This window comes from Trichosurus vulpecula, chromosome 2, assembly GCF_011100635.1.
Source record: "Trichosurus vulpecula isolate mTriVul1 chromosome 2, mTriVul1.pri, whole genome shotgun sequence".
In the NCBI taxonomy this organism is placed as follows: domain Eukaryota; kingdom Metazoa; phylum Chordata; class Mammalia; order Diprotodontia; family Phalangeridae; genus Trichosurus; species Trichosurus vulpecula.
The window spans coordinates 172,176,089-172,195,969 of record NC_050574.1 but is presented as its reverse complement, the minus strand read 5'-3'; the positions used below and the strand labels follow the sequence as shown (position 1 = coordinate 172,195,969).

General features: G+C 40.9%; 1 long non-coding RNA gene across 2 annotated transcripts in view; it reads right to left on the bottom strand.

The window, feature by feature from the left end:
* LOC118836693 overlaps positions 1-19,881 on the bottom strand; it is a 39,644-nt gene that overhangs the window by 5,927 nt on the left and 13,836 nt on the right. For both annotated transcript variants that reach the window (XR_005009551.1, XR_005009552.1), the window contains one exon: positions 6,033-6,167. This is a non-coding gene — a long non-coding RNA (uncharacterized LOC118836693). The remainder of the gene's footprint in view (positions 1-6,032; positions 6,168-19,881) is intronic.

Sequence of the window (19,881 nt, the reverse complement as noted above, 5' to 3'; positions counted from 1 at the left end):
AATTTAGTTCACTGAAAGGAGCACTCGATTTGGAGTCATCCTGGATCTGCCATTTACTATCTTTGTGACATTAGGCAAGTCACAGCCTCCTTGGGAATCATTTTCATCATCTGTAAAATGAAGCATAAAATTTGGGCACTTAGGTGACACAGTAGATAGAGCACCAGCCCCAGAATCAGGAGGACCTGAGTTAAAATTCAGCCTCGGACACTTGCTAGCTGTGCGACCCTGGGCAAATCATTTAACTCTGTTTGACTCAATTTCCTCATCTGTAAAATGAGCTGGAAAAGGAAATGGCAAACCACTCTAGTATCTTTGCCAAGAAAACCCCAAGTGGGGTCACAGAGAGACAGAAACAACTGAAATGGCTCAACAGCAACGAAATAAAATGAAGAGGTAGAACTAAAGTATCTCTAAGATCTCTTGCAGCTCTAAATCCTATGATTCAATCCTCTCTAGTCTTTTCTGTTTCTAATCAGCAACTGTCCCATTCAAAGTGCATATGATCACTTTAAGTTTCTGAACTCTGATGCAGGCCTTGTACTCATGGACTGCCTAAACAGAAACAAAACCAGAGACTAAGGCCCTAGTCTCCTTGAGATCTGTTGTTTTTTCCTTCTGGTCTCCTCCATTGAAAGAACCTTATTCCTTTTTTTGTGCTCTTTAGAATGTGTCTATGGATTTGTGTTTATAATGCAGCAAGTGCCGCAGTTAGTTAATAATGTCAAGATCGTTGAGCCTCCCTAATGAAAGAGATACACAACATCAACTGTCATTTTAAACAAACATGCAATCAGAATAGCAGTGCTGGAAATCCGATCTGCCTAATTTCATGGAGATGATTCAGGAAGCTTCGGCTTTCACAGAGCTGCTACTGGTGAGCTCCATTTCACCGGATTTCAGGGGGGTGCAGGGGGGGAGCAATGGATTTCTACAAGAACTGCGAAATTGTCAGTTCTCTGAAAAAGAAATTGCTTTAACAGCTGGAATCCAGGAGGACAAATAGGTGCTCTGATTATATCTTCATTGTTCACCAGAGTCCCAGCACTCAGCAAATGGTAATTATGCTGTGAAGAGCTCAAGTTTTGATAGTAAAGTCTTTCTCCATGTGAATATAAACAGTATTATTCTGTTTGTTATCAAGAGCTTGCAGCCAATCCTTCAACACGCAAATCTTTAGAACCTCATTCTAACCAATACCATTGACTCGGCAACATTCTCACCAATCAGATTCCAACATTGACAGATAACCCAAAGGTGGACTCTCAGCATTGGGAAGGGTCATTCACCAAGGGTTAGGTATGAAACAGAAACAGTAGCTGGAAAAATTCAGACATGAACTGGAATTATGCAAAGTAAGCTCTGATCCAAGTTGTTCAGAGATGGGTTAGCCATAGACAGAAAGTTGTTGCACCCCGACTCAGTCCCACTCCTAGAATCTCTATGGAGAATACAGTGCCTGGCTAGATAGCAAAATGATGACATAAGTTTAAGAATAAGTTCTTGGCTATCTCTAGCACAGACCCACATGCTCTTGGGATGTAAGTGCATAATCATCACCATCGCCATTATGACACATTTGTTTTGTGCCTCATCATTTGAGCCTCACGACAATTCTGTGAGGCTATCATTAGCCTCATTTTATAGATAAGATTGAGAGAAAATAACTTATTTGTCCAGGGTCACAGGACTAGAAAGTGTCTAAGGTAAGATGCAACCTAGTTCTTCATGACTCAGTGGATAGTTGTATGCTATCTACTACATTATGCCATGTTCTTAGATGAACTCTAAAAAATTAGATAAGCTCAGGAAAAGCAAAAGGGACCAGAAATACAGAGGAGGGTTAAGACCCTAAAGCCAAGATTATCATCCCTGCTTAACGTCTTTAACAGTATCACAGCTATGAATTTGAGGGAGCTGCCCCAGGCTAGGGATCTAAGGCTGTCTTTGAAAATTTCAATGTGAAGTCCTAAGTGTTTCTAAAGTGTAACAGAAACTAACAGGAGCTACTTTCGGAAATGTAGTTCTGTATTTTGCCATTTGTAAAGGGGAATTACAGTCCTTTTCCAGAACTCATTCTGTGGTGTAGGTGACTGACTCATTGAAGTTTATAGCAAAGGAGTATAAGCTCTGCCTGGAAAGGCTTTGGGCTGCCTGGTTTGTGGGTCTACCCTCCTCTCTTGCCCAGAATTAGTATGACTCAATTTGGAGAGGTTCATCTTCTTCCTCCCCCAAAGCTAGACCCCAGGTGAAAAATGATTAATTTTATTGACCATGGAAACTCCTGAAGTATTGAGGCATGGCAGGGTTGTATAGGGGAGTATTTACAAAATGAAACCACAGACCTTCAACCAAAAACAATTTGAATTTTCAAAGAAGAGACAGGAAGACCCTAAAAGAACCTTTTGAAGTGAGTAGAAATCAGAGTGGAGCAGATAATCAGATGGTAAGTAGTGGATCAAGGCCATTGGATTAAGGGCTGGAGTCAGAAAAATAAAATACATTATGTGAGAGAGACAGAGACATAGAGAGATACAGACACAGACAGATAAAAAGGCAAAGCAGTGAATGGCAGGAGGGAATTCAAAATGTGAGAATCAAAAGATGATAACAGCTGTCAGATCCTATTATAACAACCCAAAACAGAATTAGAACAGAATAACCAGGATATATATGAGGAATAGAATAGGGTCTAAGGCATAGGACAAAGAGAAGATTAAGTCACAAGATGGGATATCCTGGGCTGCAACCGAGTTGTCTGTAGTGTCTGAGAGGTTCGATCAGCCGTGAATGATTTGGACCTGTAGCCCAAATAAGGAAAGATCCTAACTCCTCCAGAGGTTAGAAGGAAGACTAAGAAGTAGCTCAACTTGGGCCTGGAAGGCAGAATTAGAAAGGGCTAGAGAGAGCAGCAGGACTTCAGTCTGATTCATTGCCTGTACTGTGACAGCCAGTGACTGGGTGCTTTGTTAAGCCTGAGCTCCTTTGTTTGAGGGAAGCTAATAATTCACATTTATGTCCCTGAATCTCTCTCCTAACAAGAGAACAGCACTGTGAGGAAGGTAATAGCACAAATAATATTATCCCCATTTCACAGGGGAGGAAACTGATGATTAAAAGACTAAGTGACTTGGACCCAGTCCAGCTTATCTGGTCTTCAGATGCACATATCCCGATTCCAGAATCAGGGATCTATTATACCACACTTATTAAATAATATGGAACTAAATAATCAGATGACCCAACTTGAGATGATACACCCAGATTCCCCCTACATTGGGTTTACTTGGGCATCATCTGCATTTGCTGGATTACAGTCAGGAATGGAAAAAAGGACGGCAAAGCAGGATCACTAAAAAGACCAGGGAAAGGGGAGGGCCCCACTTTTTTTAAGTACTTGGCCAGCTTTCAAGCTAAATATAAATGTCAGTTATTACTGTGACTATCATTGTTGTTGGAAGAGGAAGAGAAAAAATGGCTTTTTTTATTTTGAGTGATGGTAGAAAAGAGGAGACTCGAGGTCACTCATCGTATGATAAGACAAGAAGCTTTGGGTTGGCACGTCATCATCCTGCTTTGTCATACACCCTCAATGACAAAAGCGAACCTTTTTTGTCAGCCGTGCTTCCAAGTTCCAGCATCAACTCTTACTGAATCCCCATCTCCATCCCCACATCCTCACTTTTCCCAAACCCTTAAGCACAGGGCATCATCACCATCATCATCATCATCATCGTGACAGTGATAGTGATGGCGATGATAATGATAATACTAGCTAGCCTGTATACGGCATTCTAAAGTTTGCAAAACACTCATTTTACTCTCACAACAACCCTAGGTGCTATTATTATCTCCATTTTACAGATGGGGAAACTGAGGAAGATAGAAGTTAAGCAATTTGCCCAGAGTCATGCAGATAGTAAACATCTGAGGCCAGATTTTAACTCTGGTCTCCCTGAGTCCAGGCCCAGTGCTCTGCCCACTGTGCCATCTGGCTGCCTCAGATTCTTGCCCTGATTGTCAGGTGTTTAATTCTTAAACTTTAGACCTGGAAAGAGCCTTATAAAATATCCAAACCACTAGTTTTTAAGAGAAGGAAAATAGAACTCAGAATAAAAATAACTTGTCCAAAGTCACATAAGACACTATCTATGTTGGGCATCTTGGAGGAAGAATGGGAAAAGATGAACATCCTATTTATATGTACTGTCTATATGTACTGGATTTTTTTTTCTATTATAAATCTGGGCTCTACCGAGGGTTAAAGAAGAGAAAGGACTACTTGGAACCTGAAGAAAACAGTAAAGAATAAAGAGGTTGCAGTCAGGAAAATGTAATCAGGGCAGGTATCCAGGGTCTATTGGCCCTATAAAGAATCTGTCCTTTCATCTTAGGCAGAGAGAAAAAAACTAGGAATGGGGTGGTGGGCAGAGGAAGAGAAGAAAAGGTCAAGATTGGGCCTTTTGTCTGGGAGGAAATTGCATGCTGGGCACAGCATGGAGGGTGTCAGGGAAGCGAGGAAGGAAGAATGAGATGCAAGGGAAACCGTATTATCTGAGAAGTCTGGCACCTGGACCACAGGGCTGCCTCTGCTGCTCACTCGCTGAATGCCCATCCCCCCTCAGTTTTCTCATCTGCATGATGAGGAGGATTGGGTAATGGGGAAGGGAAAACCTGGGGGATGGAACAGGGTGAAGAGACTGGGAGATTTCTTTAAAGGTTTTGCATTCTGGTATCCAGGGATAACTTTGTGCAAGGAGTGAAGGAGTCTCAGTGTTTCCCCCAGAAGCCAAGTCTCCTCTATTTGACTATTCTGAACTCAGAACTCTCCTCACTTCTTTTTACTCTGTTGACGAGGGGAATGTGTTATTTTTTACTATTATTTTACACTCTAACTTTCCCACCCTGAGGCAAAGATCCAAATGAAGGACTTTCCTTTGGCTGATTGAATACGGAAGATAAAATACTAAGGAAGATTGACATGAATAGGGATATGTAGATAGGGATAGGGGGATAGGGATAGAAAAATAGGGATAGGGATAGGGACAGAGACAGACAGAGGTAAAGACAGGGATGGGGGAGAAAGAGAGAGATAGAGAAAGAGAGAGAGAGAGAGAGAGAGAGAGAGAGAGAGAGAGAGAGAGAGAGAGAGATGATTGATGGAGATGGAGATGATGGAGATGGTGGAGATGGTGGAGGTGGTGGAGGTGGTGGAGATGATGGAGATAATGGAGATGATGGAGATGATGGGGATGGGGATGGAGAGTGCAATAGAGGAGAACACAGGAAGCCAAGGAAGTCAGGGAAAATAGATCAAGCAGAAAAGAGGAAGGGGCGATTAGAAAGGTCTGAATATAAGCACTGAAGCATTGAAATGACTCTGTCACCTCCCACCCTACTCTAACCCAGACCCAGACTTTAAAACTTAGACACCAACTCCTCCATATAACCTTCTCTGATCTCCCTTCAGCAACCACCTTCCCCCATTAGGTCCCAACATAGCACTTTGTTCTACATTCCTCTAATGGGATTGTCATTGTATTAATGTACAATATAATTGCATTTTGCTTATATCCAGCTTCTGACCTCTGAGTTTCAAGAAGTCAAGGACAACTTTTTAATCTCCCCAAGTACCTAGCACAGGACCTTTATATACCAAAGGTGTTTAATAAAAGTTTCTCTGAATCATCCCTGGAAGACATACATTTTAAAAGAGGAGGCAAGCAAAGGCCTTCCACTAACACTGCCCCACCCCCACCTCAGCTCAAACCACTGCATCTGCAATGGCTGAATTTGGGGCAGTATAGTACCAAGAGTTTCGTACTATGTGTAAGGGAAAAAACATTTGACAAGGCTGACCTCCTCACCCCCCTCCCCCATACAACTAGTTCATCCTATTCCCCTTTCCCACGTCCCCTGTAAAACAAAGCTTCATTCTTATTCCAAATGTGAAGGTGGTTGCCATTTCCAAAGTGCATTGGGATCATTGCATGGGCAAGGCTCTGCTATGCAAAAATGCAAAAAATTATTACCTTTCAGTCCATACCCATGACCAGACTCCAGGAGACAACAGAGCACCTGACCATCCTCAGATGAGAGGGAATTCCCATTCTATAGTGCAATGACTACCAAAATGAGCTTGTGGACATTCACGTGCACATGCCCACCTGAGAAATAACAGGAGAAAGAAGAGACCAGTTGTCTAACAGTGAGTGGTTTCTACTACCCATACCCCGAAGGCAAGGTATCACCTTCTCAGCTGCTCTGAGCCCAGCGTAGAGTAAAGTCACTCCTACACTTTGCTCTCTCTTCCTGATTATGTCTTCCTTATTCCCTTCTTGCTTCCCACCTGAGTCCAGCTTTCTTTATCATTTGATCTGATCAGCCAGTCAAATGTCCTATCCATCCCTGGAAAGATGACATCTTCTTGCCAAAACAGCATAGCTCACTTAATTAGCTTGGCCACTGCCAAGCCACTCCTGAGAGAACTGTGCTCCCCTATCTATCAGGAACAGCACCCCTGGGGGCTTGAAAGGGGAAGGAGTAGCTTGGCATAGCAGGATCTGTCTTCCATCCCACCAGTCCTGCCTTCTTTTTATCCTCATGGGACCTAACAGAACTTGTCCTCTACTGATATAATCTTTCAGAATCAAGGGTCACCTCCACTCCAGATGAGACATGGATGGATAACACATGAAAGGAATTTACCCTAAAGCATTAGTCATTTATCAGCTGCTTTCCTTATGTCAAGAGGGATGGAATACTGAGATCACTAGACACCCAGGGGTCCGGCCCAGCACTGAAAGGGCAGGAAGGGACAGTGAGAAACACTGAAAATAGACCTCACTGATTTTATAATTGAGTTGAAGTTTGGCTACCTGGGAATGTAGGACTTCTTCAAGGGCACTCAACGAATCAACAGAAGAGCCAGATGCAAAACTCAAGAGAAGGGCCAGAAAACAGGATTCTGGTCTCCTCAAGAACATGGGAAGATTCAGCAAAACTCAGCTCCAGGTGATTTTGATTGCCTTTTGCTCTCTCTGTTTTTCAGGACTCCTTTCTAATCTATCTATCTAAAATAACAGTTGTCTTGTAATACAGAGGTAAATAGAGTCTCCACAATTGCCCAAAGGCTTAATGTAATATTCCAAAAACACTTCAGCCAAACCGGCCTGCTTGCAATTATCCCATACCCCATACCTCCTTGCTTTTGCACAAACTATGTCCTTCGTTCAATGAATGTTCTTTCTCTGCACTTGGCCTCTCAGTATCGCTACATGCATTCAAGGTTCAGGTCAGATGCCACTTCCTGCACCAGGCCTATCTCATCCCCTCAGATGTTAGTAAATCCCCTAACCTTTTCAAACCCCACAGTGCTTTGGGATTTATATTAAATTCCATATACTATATCATGGAAACCCTTGTTTTATTCTATAGATTAAAAATGAAATAAATATTTTTTAAAAATTCAGATATATTCTTAAGTTTTATTTTTCTGTATATCGTATCCCTTCTCACAAGTAGAATGAAAGATCCATGAAAGCCAGGTCTGTTTTCCTTTTTCATCTTTGTGTCCTCACTGCCCAATAAATAGTAAACATTTAATAAATGCTTATTTAATTGAATCACATTGAATCCTCTCTCTTCCCTTTTGTTCCTCTTTTTCCCTTTTTCCCAGTTCATTAGATTATGAACTCCTTAAGGACAGGGATTATCTTCTGCTTCTTTTTTTTTAGTATCTCCAGTGCTTAGCACAGTGCCTGACACAAAATAGGTGCTTAATAAATGTTTATGGATTGATTGAGGGATCCTAATCCCATACGGTGGCACATCCCCCTCCCATCAGGGATTCTGTATCTACCCAGGGGAGCCATTAGCAGTGGGGCTCTTTTCCTACCCTCAACCATCACCATGGTTCCATATCCCAGTATCCAGGGAGAACTCCTGATAAGAGAAGAAGGCATCTCCGTACTCCATGGGAAGTAAACAAACAAAAAAGCTCGTGGAACTAGGAGCCGGACCTCTGGAGTTTCATTCCAAAGTATGTCCCTGACAAACTGTCTGAATCTGAGAAGAATCCAATTCTCCTGGTCTTGATGCCTTATTTTTTCCATTCATCAGATGGAGACAACAGCAACCTCAGTCACAGGGGAACCAGGAGGCTTCATTAGCTCCTGGTTTTTAAAGGCTCTGATACAAAAGCCAGTGTAACAAGAGCCCAAAGTCTCATTATTGGATAATAACTCTCATCTGGGCAATTCAAATTGCAGATCTCTTCAAATCTAACCTCTCTTTTCAATTACATTGCTTCATTTTTCTTCCGGATATTTTTAAAAGACGCTTTGACTGGCCATAATTACTATTTCAATAAAAACCTCACAAAGATGATGAGTTTTATTAAATGAAGGGAGGTGGCCAAGGGGTGGGGGTGGGGATACAACCCTGCCTCCACCCCCAGAGTGTCCGAACCTCACCCCTGGCCCAACAAGAAACAGAATCAGGACCCAATCGGGAGGGTGTTCATTCAAGGGGGAGAACCTTTTATACATGGAAACGATAGTTGTACAGTTGCCAAATAGTTAATTACATTAGATTGTTCTGTTCATGACTGCAAATCAGTTTCCTCCAGCAAGGACTTGTGGCCAAGATAATGGCAAAAGATAATGCAGTGAAACAACTGTGAAGAGAAGCCGGTGCAAAGCGTTAACGCTGAAAATTGCTGTTTGTTTTTATATATATGTATTTTTAGGAGGGCGGCAACATGCTCTTTGTTGTTATCACAAGCATTAAAGTTTAATAGACCATCCATGAGTTATTTACTGCTCAGAAACACCTGCTCTGGGAGATAAACTAGCAGCTATCTTTCTAGTTTTAAAATTGACATTCAGCCAGTTATATTTCTGGTCTCTCTCATCACTTAGATGGCTGTTGACTTTTCTTAAATGTCAAAGGAGGTTTTCAACTTAATTTTATTCCTCATGCTAGCCTCTTCCTCAGACTCCCCTGAGCCCCTTCTTGCATCCAGACTCTGATGCTAAAACCAAGACTGGGAATATAATAAATGTTCAGAGGCAGCATATCTTAGGGAGATAGAGCACAAGCTTTACTATTAGGGAGGCTTGGATTCTAGTCCTGCCTTTGATACATATTAAATGTATAACCATGATCAAATCATAGATTTGGAGCCACAAGTGAGACCTTTGGGGTCACTATTTTCAGGGGAATAGAGCACCAGCCTTACTGTCAGGGAGATTTAGATTCAAATCTGTCTGTACGTGACCAAGGTCAAGTCATAAATTAAGAGCTGCAAGTGACCTCAGGGGTGGTCGAGTCAAGCCTCCTCATTTACATATGAGAACACTGGGGCTCAGAGATGTTAAGGACCTGCCAAGGGTCACACAGCTAGTAAAGGTCAGAGGAACAATTGTGTCTCAAGTCCTACACCCTGTTCATTCACAACAGATGAGGCTTGAGCCTATAATCTGTGGTTTAGGAGTGCACTGCCTTATCCATTAAATTACTGGGACTTGTCTAAAGTTGTTTAACCTCTCTATATTCCAGGGAACTCTAAAATTTCAATTTATAGAATGCCACAGATATACAGAGGGCATTTCCACAGTGGGAGATCCCTGCCCCAAAGAAGTCACTGGTCTAGACAAATTATAATTAGCTTTCTATCATGCTTTGCAGCTTATACTTTCCTCACAAAGATCTCATGAGATGATAAGGCAGGTATTATCATTTTCATTTTACAGAGTAGGAAAGTGAGTGTCATTGAGATGATCACACAAGATCACAAAATGTTGGAGTCAGAAGATATTGAAGCAATCTAATCCAAATTCCTCATTTTTTAGATGAGGCAGCTGAGACACAAGAGATAAAATTACCTTCCCAAGATCACACAGCTGGTAAATGTTAGATCCAAGACCAGAGCCCAGGGGTTCTGAGTCCAAACCTAGGGTTCTGTCCACCACACTCACACGAATGGTTTCTTTGTATACAGAGGACTGAAAGGCCTTGGATCCAGGCCTGGCTGTGTTATTTGCTATCTGTATGATCCTCTAGCCACATCCTCTTTCTGAGCCTGTCAACTCTTCTGTTATATAGAGCTAAGAGTACCTGAATTACTTACCTCACAAAAAAATGTAACTGTTGTTATGGGAAGGCAGAAAGTCTAACAAAAAAAGTGTGGCCCCTGAACCAGAGATCCTGGATTTGAGTCTCACCTTTCACACTTGCTACTCAGGGAACCTGGGGCAAAGCGCAGACTCTCTGAACTCATATTTCCCTCTGCCTTCTCCGTTTCCTTTTGTAAAATGGGGAAAATGTTTATACTTCCTGCTTCATATAGGTCGTGCAAGGATCAAATGAGCAGCTGCATGTTTCTGACCATTTTTTATCACACATATGGAAGAAGATATACTGCATGGCTTAACCTTGGTCAAGCAGAGAGGGTTTTGAATGTCAAATCCGGAAGATTAGAGTACAAATCCCCCACCTCAGATACTTGCTAGTTGTGTGATCACTGACCAGTCACTTAAGGTTGCTGAGTTTTGAATGCATTTTTTTAATGAACTAGTAATTGTTGGTTTTTTTCCCTTTTTTCTTACCATTCCCATTTGTGTGTGTGTGTGTGTGTGTGTGTGTGTGTGTGTGTGTGTGTGTGGTTTGTCCTCTGTTCTCATAAAGGACCAGGACATCAGAGAGGTGATGCTATCACATGCAGGTGAATTGGATTTAGTGAGGGAGGGCTATGCAAGGTAATCAGCCTCACTTTCTTCTCCAGAGTCATCTAGGTCCAGTGGCCAGATATAGACCTGGATGACTGGAGATGGCCCGGGATGCAGTGGGAGACCTTGGCCTTTTTAACCTAAGGTCTTTTCCAACTTCTCACATTGAGTGAGGTGATGCCCTTTCAATGATTAGGGCTCTTTAAGAATGATCCAAGGGATGGCCCCTTTAATCAAAAAAAAAAGTCAAACTGGGAAGGGAAGACCTTCAGGATTTCTGGACAAAAAAGAAACAATTACTATTTACATTCACTCTCAGTCATCTCCTCTGCTCTTCTCTCCTCTCCTCTCCTCTCTCTACATGGGGCATCATGCCCTTACCTAAGGGTGCTCTGCCCAAAGGAAGGTAAATTTCGATGGGTGAAACCTATCATGATTTCTTGGGGTTTACTGGCTAGATTTCTTTCTTAAAGACCATGCCTTAAACCCATTTCACTCTCTCTCATTGATTGGACAATAGATCCCTGTCCAAGCACCATTCCCATTTATAGTAGGTACAGGACATAGGAAAAGCAGGTGTGATATACCTCAAATGCCTATGGTCCTAAAGTTTTCTTCTGATGCCTGTTCAGATAAAGGTGACTCCAGGTTCTCAAAAGCAATGCCAGCAAAGCACATGCTCAAGGAGTCTTACCAAACTGGAAAGGCTCTGAGTAGGACGAGAGACTGCACAACTGCCAGTGAAGGACCAGTCTAGCTAAATTCAGAGAGACTCATCGCCTCACCAAAGAGCCAGCAGGGGGCTGAATTTTTTTGGCTAGAGCAACCAATCCTTGAAACCATCTAGTGAGGGATGAATGTGGTTGCAATCTACGTTGGAGGAAGGGGTATCCACATGGATAAAACTATGGATACCAGCAAGATTCTTATATAAATATGCACAGATGACAGGCATGCTGTGGGACCTTGAGCACATCTCAACCTTCTTTGCCTTCAGTTTTCTCAGCATAAAATAAAAGTTTGGACAAGACCAGGGGTTCTTAACCTTTCTGTGTGCCATGCCATTCTGGTAAAGCCTAGAGACCCCTTCTCAGAATATTTTTAAATGCACAAACTAAAATACATAGTTCTACGAAGGAAACAAATGATATTGAAATAAAACTATCAAACTATTTTGAAAAACAAGTTCACCAATCCTAGGTTGAGAACCTTTGGACTAGATTGTGCAAATACCATGGCATCGTCACTTCACACGTGGGTGTGAAGGACACTGAGATTCAAAGAAATAAAATGATTCGTTCTAAGTCACTTGACTAGGAACTGTTGTGGTCAGGACCAGAACCCAGTTCTCCTAATCTCTAAGGTAGTGTGCTTTCTACTGCATTCTGTCACCTTGCCTATAGACAAGGATATGTAATAATACTGGATCTCACATTCTAAATGCCAAATGAGAAGCATGTAGACTAAGTGCTACAGGAGCTCAATTCATCAACATATATTCACTGCCCAGCCTACCGTGGTGAGAGGAGGGAGTGTTTACCAAAGACTGGACTAGTCAAAGAAGTCACTGAAGATCTATCATTTAATTGTTTGTTGTATTTTTTTTTAAATAGACATCCATGCCCATGCCTGATATGGATGCTCACTTCACATGGCACCTCTGCTATAAACTCCTTTTTCCTGTGTCCAATCATCCCCTTTCCCTATGCCGGGACAATTTCTCTCTCCTTACCCCTACTTCACTCATGTACACGGGCAGCATCTCCACTCTGTAGCCTTCTAAGGTGGTGTAATGAAAATAACACCGTGGGTAAACCATGATACCTAGGCTCTCTTACCATTTATTAGTCATGTGATCTTCAGGAAGTCACTGAACAAGAACTGAACAACTGTTTTCTTATCTGTAAATTTGAAATTATAGCAATAGCTACTATGCAAGGTTGTGAGACTCTGTGTGTGTGTGTGTGTGTGTGTGTGAGAGAGAGAGAAAGAGAGAGAGAGAGTCTTCTAAAGCGAGATCTAAACATAAACTGTTATCATTATCACTGGGCATTGGAACTTTCCTGTTCTTTTCCCAGTCCTTGGGTCTGGATTTCTAAAGGTCTCTGTCTATCTAATTCTGTTTTCTTTTACCCTGGAAATAAAAGGCAGCAGGCAATCCATAGCACCTAACCTTCTGTATGGAGTAGTGGTTTTATGTTTGTTGTATTCAATAGGTAGGATAAGTAAGACTTTTTTTTAAATTTTATTGGTCTAAAATAGAAAGGGTTTTTTACTGACAAGGGAGATAAATGCAAATATGTTTTTGTCAGTGAGAATTATTGACATTCTTATTAACTGCTAATACTGTATTCCATTCTTGTATGGTATTTTCCTTCCTGCGCCTATCACTGGTTACTCCAGGAGAGTAACTATGAGCTACAGCATTGACTGGCTTCACAGATGGGAAGGAACCAGCTGAAAGATTCCCCTTCACATACATTCTGCTTAGAACCCAGGGACAGAATCATTTCTTCCTTGTGGCTGAAGGAGGGTTATGCTTATACGATATTTATTGCCTGGTAAAGGGAGATGGCTCAGGCCATATTTAGCCTCTCCTCACAAATGCCTACACATCTTCCATTCTCATAGTTGCAAAGAAATGCATAGTTTCTCCCCTGTTCTATTTACAAGTGATACCTTCAAAGGGTAGGGAGGAGGAGGTGGCAGGAAGCCAATGGTTACTGCAGCAAAACTCAGCTCTTGATTGCAGGCTCAGAAAAGCCTGAAAGATTAAGGAAGAAAACCATGCCAACTAATGTTGCGTGAGGGTGAATAACCTAACTCTGAGTTCACACACAGATGCAGAGAAAGGGTGTGCTGGAAACATTTCACACCAGATTATCTACATGTATCTAACACATATTCTTTTAATTCTTATTTGAAATATTTTTTCTAGGAAATACATTTCTAAGCTACTAAGTGATTTTAAAGATTAGAGACTCAGGTGCAAAGCTGTATCATTTTGAATGAACTGTCAAACCAAAGCAAGCTTGTCTTTCAATTTTTTTTCCTCTCTCCAAAATCTATTTTGTTCTCTCTAAGGCTTTATTTGAATGCTGGGGAGTTGTGATAGAAGGGATGACTGAAAGGCTGTATAAGGTTAAAAAAAGTTTCTTTCATGCCTCAGTGACAATATGAGACTCCATATTTCAGCAATATGGAGTTCCAGGACATATCCCAGCCTTCTAAAAATGGATATAGTCCCCAAATGCCCACACCATAATCACACTATCAGTTTCAATTTCATTGGATCCATAAGTCAAATGATTCTAAAAGTATCATTTTTTAAGATTATGTCTATTTGGGGTTGATAAGACATGATATAGGGCAGCTAGGTGGTGTAGATGTGGTATGGGGCGGCTAGATGGTGTAGTGGATAGAGCATCAGGTCTGGAGTCAGGAAGACTTATCTTTCTGAGTTCAAATCTGGCCTGACGCTTACTAGCTGTGTGACCCTGGGCAAGTCACTTAACCCTGTTCGCCTCAGTTCCTCATCTGTAAAACGAGCCAGAGAAGGAAATGGCAAACCAGTCCAGTATCTTTGCCAAGAAAACCCCAAATAGGGTCATGAACAACAGCAAAACATATGGTCATTATAGGTCATATAGCCCAAGCTCAATTTACTCACAGTATGCCCACACCTTCTTTCCCCTAATTATTCATGGAGTACTATAATGCCCTGATGGCATCCCTCATGCTCAAAGTCAGTCAGTCATTTCTGCAGGACAGGTTTTGAGATCTTAAAATATGGATTTGTGGACTATGGTTTAAGATAAAAGATTGATAGTCTCCCAGTCAAAGATGGAATATAGAAGAACTGGTAAGAATATATTTGTCTGGAGTCCTGTGAATCTGATTAAGAGGGCTTCAAATTGAAGATAGAGGTAAAGAAGGAAAAAAACAACAACAAGAAGCTGCCCAGATAAATCTGCCAAGCCCAATACCATAAAAAGGAGAAAATATCACATACAAAGACTATCACTAGAGAGTACCAATAATTTATGGGAGACAATACACAGGAAGAGAACCAACAGCAAGACATATGGCTTCAGAACTCCATACACAATTGCCCAAAGTATAGGTAACAAATAAGATGAAGTAGAAATCCTAAGACAAAAAGGAAAATATAACTTTATAGCTATCACTGAAACTTGGTAGTTGGGATTCATGAATGGAGAATAGATATAGAAGGTTATAATAATCTAAAGGAGCTTTTTCTAAAGAATGTCTGCTATGGCAGGGAAGCAGCACTTTATGTTAAGAATATATGCCTTTTTGAGGAAATTCACAAATCCCAAAAAGGAAGCTCAGTGAAAAGCATTTTGGTAAGGATCAATGGACGGAGAAACAAAAGTCGTGGGAGTACACTACAAACCACCTGGACAGAAACCAAAAACAGAAAAGTTCAGGAAACAGATCACAAACCTGGCATAACAATAAGAGCTAGTACTTTGATAATACTTTAAGGTATGTGAAACATTTTTCCTTTGTCATCTTATTTGATTCTCACAACAATCCTGTGAGTTGGGTGCTATTATTGTCTCCATTCTAAAAATGGGTAAACTGAGGCTTAAGGACTTTCCTGGGGCTACACAGTTAATAAGTATCTGAAATATACTTTAACTCAGGTCTTCTTGTCTCTAAATCCGGCAATTTATCCACTGCACCACCTCGTAGTAGAAAACTGCGATGCCATAATGTCATGTGTCTCATCTGTCTAAGGATTTTTCTTTTCTAAAAGCAGAGCAGCTGATAGATTCTCAATTTGCCTCAATGAAGATTTTATTCTTTAAAAGGTAATGAAAGCTTCAGGGAGAATAGCTAGTCCAGACCTAAATCTAAACAACTAAAGGAAGAACTAGGTTTTTAAGTGAAAATTAATTAAGGTAACTTTAGGAAGGAAGTAACTGTTCCATACTGAAATTTAAAATAGAGGACAGGAAAGCTAGGTATACTTTGACATACAGCCTAGGTATTGGGAGAGCAGTTTTCAAAGAGTTCACAGAAAGAGTAGGTAGGAATATAGGCTCTAAAACTCTAGAGGAGGCGTAGACACAAAAGAAATGGAAATCTGAAGAATCAAATTCTAACGACTTGAAAACAAGCAAGCTAATGAGGAGGAAAGGATGAACTGTCTTAAGTGACAGATAGGCATTTACCAGGGAACTTATTGACCAATTTGGTATTCTAAAAGATAAATATCAAAGGTGGAAATGAGGCCAGGTAACAGAAAATGAACACAAAAGAGTGGTTGATTCCTATAAGAATAACGTCAAGAACACTAAAGCCCAGAACTCCCAACTCATAGGATTTTAGTCATAGAAAGGACCTTAGAGGTAAGTTGGTCTTTATTTTTTTTCATTTTACAGATGGAGCTGAGGCCCAGCAAGATTAATCAATTTGCCCAAGGCCATGAGAAGTCCCTGTCAGAGCCAGGATTAAGCCCCTTAAGGCTGGAAAGAAATGGGAAGTCCAGCAAAAGGGGATTTCTCTTAACTATGTTGGAAGTGAAGAAGATCAAAGAAGGGTTAATCGCTGTTCAGGACTGATAGACCAATAGTAAAGGATGACGGAAAGGAAGAACTTAGAAACTTATTTTCTTTCCATTTTCTTTGTCAAGGATGGTCCTTGAATTCAGAAAGATAGATCAAACAGTTAACAGGTATGAAGTAACCAAGTCCAGACAAACTGCATCTTAGGATGCTGAAAGGACAGGCAGATATGATCACTGAGCCATCTCTGAAACATCATGAAGAACAAGAAAGAAATCATACAGCTGGAAAAGGGAAAACATTTTTCACATTTTTTCAGAAAAAGGAAGGATGTCTTCAGGTTGAGCTTGAATTTAATTCCTGGCAAAAATTATTTAATAGGATATTAAATTAAAACACACAAGAAGTAGTAATTACTAAGATGATTAACATGGCTTTGACAAGAACAAGTTAGGCCAGACTCTCAAATACTTAATGCCTTTCTGATTTTATCAATTTCTGATCTTATCAATCCTGCCAATAATGTAGTTCACCACTTGTCCATGTCTATCCATCCAATTTCATTCTCGTCCATGGCTTCCCGTAAGTTCACCCACAAGGGGTCCACCCAATATGCCAGAATTCTTCCTCACTTTCTCCTGGCATCAAGGATACCAATGGAACTCTTTGGCCACCCAACTGTTATCTCTTGCCCTTGCCACATTCCTTACCCATCTTCTCTTCCCATTATACATTTCCTTGAAGACCCTTTTCACTTCTCTTCCTTGAAGTTTCTCATTGGTTACATGTTGCATCCTGCTCACAACCACCATGCACTTCTGCATTGCCCTCTCTTTGATATTTATTTAAATACTAGATTACTAATTTATTTTGATAAGGCTATTAGGCTGGAAAGGAATGGAGATGTCATGAACATAGTATACTTAGATTTCAGTGGGCCATCTGACAGAGCTTTTCATGATATCTTTTTGGATAAGATGAAGATATATTAAGCAGATTTTAGCATATCTATCTGGATTAGGAACTGGCTGAATGCCTGGACCCAAAATCATAAAAGGGTCAGTATTAACCTGGAAGGAGGTCTCCAGTTAACAGCCTAGGGATTTGTCCTTGGTCTTGTATTATTCAACATTTTTAACCAAAACACTGGGATAAAAGTATAAATGATATGCTTGAAAAATTTATAGATGACACAGAGCTGAGATGAGTAGCTAAGATTTTGGATGACAGAATCTGGTTCTAAAAAGATCTTGACAGGCTGTGAGCCAGATTTTTAAAAAAATAAATAAATTCAATAGGGATTGAATATAAAGTCCTACACTTGCGTTTTTTAAAAATCAATTATGTAAGTATAGGATGGGAGAAGCATGTCTAGACAATCATCCTTACAAAATAGATCTGGGAGTTTAAGAGACTGTAGACTCAGTATAGATTTCACATGGCAACCAAAAAAACTCACGCTATTTTAAACAATGGTTGGAGGCATAGTATCCAGAATGAGGAAGATATTAATCCCACTGTGTTTTGCCTTAAATGAACTACATATAGGATATTATGTTCAGTCCTGGGTGCAATAGGGAGGACATTGACTTGGATGAAGGCATGCTTACCAAATTTTCTAGTGACAGGAAACTGGGAGGCACAGCTAGCATGATGGATGACAGAGTCAGAATCTGCAACAGGCTAGAATGATAGGCCACATCTAATAAGATGAAATGTAATAGGAGTGAATGAACTGGGATGATGTACAGACTGGAAACCATACCTTATGAAGATGGATTGAAGGAAATGGGGATGTTTAGCCCGAAGAAGAGAAGGGCTGTCATATGGAAGACAAATAAGACTTGTTCTCCTCAGAAAGTAGAATTTAGAGCAATAAGTGGAAATTTCTCTATATAGGAAAACGAAAACAAAAACCTTCGTGATGATTGTTGTTGTGGTTCAGTCATTTTAAATGTCTCTGATTCTCTGTGACCCCATGGACCATAGCACACCAATAATGTCGATGGTTTTTTTTTGGCAAAAGTACTGGAGCAGTTTGCCCTTTCCTTCTCCAGTGGCAAACAGGGTTAAACGACTTGCTCAGGGTCACATAGCTGGTAAGTGTAAGAGGCTAGATTTCAAGTCATACTCAATGTCTGAACCCAAGACTCAGGTCTTCCTGGTGCCAGGCCCAGCACCCCATCCACTGAGCCACCTAGCTGCCTCCTTTGTGACAATTAGAACTATCCAATTGATATTGATTGAATTAGCTCCCTTGAAGGGTCCTGAGTTTCACCTTCACTGGAGGTTTTCAAACAAACCACATGTCATGGTTAGTGTAGAGGGAATAACAGTTTATTTATTAGATTGCCTAGAATGATCTCTAAGAACCCTTCTGACCCTGAGAATCTAATTCTATAACATGTCTGATCCATATACGAAAGGCACACTTCTCCTGCAAAGTATGATAAAGGGGAGAAAAAATATCTAAAATAAGTAATTCATGAACTAGTTCAATTCCAAAATGACTGTGAGGGCTGACTTTTTCTGTAGTGCTTTTTTTCCATTCTGCCTTTGTTTCTGCAACAACCTTTCCCTCTCCTTGTACTAGCCATTCTCCCACTCCTTGATCTCTTACTATCTGTAATAAATGATAAGCAAGTGACAGTGGAGCCAGGAAGCCCTGGATTCATCTCACCTCTGACATATACTAGCTGAGTGACCCTGGACTAGGTAGGTAACCCCTCAGTGCTCCAGGCAATTGTTTAAGATTATAAATTGCATAGTAATTGCCAATATGCTTTGGTAGAGGGAATTTCCTCATTGGTAGTTCCCTACACCAATGAAATTACAGGTGTCCAGACTCCCACCACCAAAGACAATATAATTGCTGAAGAATGAGCAGTGTTCCTCCAACCTCATCACAGGTAAACATTTGGCTACTCTTAGAGAGCATTCATGGAAGAAAGAAGGGAAGAAGGGAAGGAAGGAAGGAAGGAAGGAAGGAAGAAAGAAAGAAAGAAGGAAGGAAAGAAAGAAAGAAAGAAAGAAAGAAAGAAAGAAAGAAAGAAAGAAAGAAAGAAAGAAAGAAAGAAAGAAAGAAAGAAAGGAAGGAAGGAAGGAAGGAAGGAAGAAAGGAAGGAAGGAAGGAGAGAAATGGAGGGAGAGAAGGAGAGAGAGAGGGAGGGAGAGAGGGAGGGAGGGAAGAAGGAAGGAAAGAAGGAAGGAAGGAAGGCCAATTGTTATCATTTGAAGCATCTCACTGTTGGAAATCTTAAAGATGTTAGCATGGAGGATAGCCTAGATAGCTCCAAGATTCAACCAATACTGTGTGGCACAATGGAAAGAGCAGTGGATTTGCAGTCAAAACACCAGGAATTAAATCCTGACTCTGCCACATACTACCTACGTGACTGTGGGCAAGTCACTCAATCACCCTTGGCATCATTTGCCTCATCTATTATAGCAAAAGACTTGGACTATATGATCTCTAAGGTCCCTTTGAATAAATACCAAAATCTTATGATCCTTGTCTAGGAAACACACTTCTTCCCCCAAACCAGACATATCTGAACAGGTTTTCCATTCTCCCACACTTCTCTTCAATCTGCTAAAGGCAGGTCTGATTTCAAAGC